Source organism: Montipora capricornis, chromosome 6 (assembly GCF_036669925.1).
Source record: "Montipora capricornis isolate CH-2021 chromosome 6, ASM3666992v2, whole genome shotgun sequence".
NCBI lineage: Eukaryota > Metazoa > Cnidaria > Anthozoa > Scleractinia > Acroporidae > Montipora > Montipora capricornis.
The window spans coordinates 3,415,740-3,418,239 of NC_090888.1; the positions used below are offsets into that span (position 1 = coordinate 3,415,740).

Here is a 2,500-nt window from a genome sequence, read left to right on the forward strand (position 1 = left end):
CATGCTATTTTCAAAACAAAATAGAAAATAGAGCTAAATATTGTTACCTATTACCATTAATTATCTGAAAATAAAAGTCCTGCCTTCCACATTATGTACACAGTGTGACATTGCAAATCTTCTAATTTGCATAATTTAAAAAAAAATTAAACTGGAAATATAAAACAAGATATTACAAGGTCGCAAATGCTATTGCCCTCATAATTTGAATGACCTTTACAAAAGAGTGATAAATGTTTTTTTTTTTTGGATTATAGGCTTTATAACCCAATCAATAAGACTGGAATTTTGCAGAGTGGTTAAGCATTTGAATCACAAACCCTGTGAGGGGAGTCTGAATGTATGGCAAAACCTCTACTTCGTGTACAAAATACAGATGACATAAAATAATGGAAACAGGCGACAAGAAACAATATCGCACCAAAATATAATGTCTTGCATACAGTGGTTAAACAATAATTATGTTACCATTTGTGTCTGGTCCCCCAAGAAGGAGCCATATTAAATCAAAGATGAATTGTTCGAGTTGAATTAAGATTGGTTATTTATAGTAATACAAAAGCAGACATTAACCTAGCAACCTTTGTAGCTTTCTTAATTGGTGTTGATAGAAGAATCCTCCTTACAAGAAGGATTTTCTCTCCACTAACTAAATCTAAATCATAGACAAAAGTTAGGGTTAGTCTGTAGAATGAGGGGGAGAAATTTACAAAGCAAACTCTCAACCCCAAAATAAGGTTAACAAATGAAACAAACTCTGTGTGAAATTAAAAACTTTAATCACAGAAACAGCCAGATAGTACATGTCTGAAAAACTCAATCATGTAGGAGGGATAAGCAAATATTTGACCATGAAAATTATTCAGCCGAAGTGACCGGCTTGGCGGTGATGTCTTCAAAAAGGCTTAATTGTGGTGTATGGGGCCACCTAAGCAGAAACAGCCACAAGTCCAAAAGAGACCTTGCCGAGTGCTGGAATATGACACTGACACTTTGAAAACAATATGAAACAGAAAGTTACTGTATTGATCTGTACTAATTGACTGAGTAAAAGGGCTAGATCAGCCACACATCTTTTTTTCTTTTCTTTAAATAAGCCCTCAGACTCCCAAAAATAGATGCCTGTGATCCTTGAGTGTGAAATAGTTATGCTATATTTTTTGAGTTCTCTGTGTGGTGTTGCTAGTCAAGCCTAACAATAAATACAGTCATTGTTATTTTTTAAAGGATGTTCCAGGGCTTATGCTTTTAATTATTTTTAATTATTTATGTTTCACACAGTGGAACAAAAATTTGATCATATTGATTGGCCACAGGTAAGCTTATTTGTGTGTGTCCAAATTGCACAAAGGCAAAGAAAACAATATGGGGTTTGGGAGAGGATGGGGAGTTTTAAAACGTAGCAATAGTGATAGGCTACAAATTGCTTTTCCTCAGGGGAGGATATTCTGCAAGGAACTGTAATCATTGCTTTGTCCTCAGTTGTTACAAAATATGAAGGAATTGCCATGGAATAGAATGGCTTTTTTGCATAGTTATACCTAAGGGGGCAAGGACATGGTATTTACAATAACTTATCAGTTTTGCATTGTTTTGCTGTGATCCATTTTAAGTCTGGTCTATATATTACCTCGAGATCAAACATTGTTTGCCATGTTATGAAGTGTTCTGACGCATCTGTCCTTCTGAGGGATGTTTGTTGAAGCTCTTGTTTCCAAGCTTTGAAGTAATTAAGTACTTGGTTTAAGTTGGTAACACGTTGATCTGTTATTGACTGCAGTGGACTGTCATCTTTGAAGACATTCAAAAGCATCTCACATTTTCATAAATTCTTGTGTCTTTTCTGTGGTGTGGTGCAAAGCCATGTCTTTGCAAACTTTTTCGGACAGAGTATTAACAGCAAGCTTTACTCGTATTTTATTTAAAATATCAAGATGAACCTACAAGAGGCTTGATTAAACCGTATTTGTTGTTTGTTGATTTTCCCAAGCGGGCGAAATCTTGAAAATAGTTTTTTATTGTCGGTAAAATTGACTGCGGCAGGCGATTCGTCGCGAGCGATTTTAAGTGAGTTAGTTTGAAGTTCTGAAACGCTGCTATATCCAAATATGTCCAGCTGGTTTTTTACTATGTTAGGTAAAAGCTATCGATCTTAAACATATGTAAAATTTAGACTGGAGTAATGTGGAGTACTCCTAAAAGAAGCAGCGGAACACGGCTTGGTCACGATAAGCGGGACATATCTGCATTCGACACTGTCTTACTTCACTCAAATTTAAGCAGCTTCCGACGAAAATACTTGAGTGATATTCCAAAGACAAAATACTATTGAGTTTTGAGTCAAAATATCAAAAAGGCCTTTAAATAATACACTACTGGTGGCCCAAAAATAAAGAAAGAAAACTTAATTTCCGGTTCGTCGAGAGGATATTTGTGGCAGCCATTAATTGCACCGGAAGCGCGGAAGGAGCGCTCGTGCCAGTCCTTCTCCGCATCACAC

General features: G+C 36.0%; 1 long non-coding RNA gene across 1 annotated transcript in view; it reads left to right on the plus strand.

Annotated features, from left to right (window-relative positions):
* The window catches only part of LOC138051213 (uncharacterized), a 4,752-nt gene extending 4,658 nt beyond the window's left edge, over positions 1 to 94 (plus strand). The window contains exon 2 of the long non-coding RNA XR_011132746.1: positions 1 to 94. This exon is cut by the window's left edge and continues 3,491 nt beyond it. This is a non-coding gene — a long non-coding RNA (uncharacterized lncRNA).
* Positions 95 to 2,500: the final 2,406 nt, after the last annotated feature.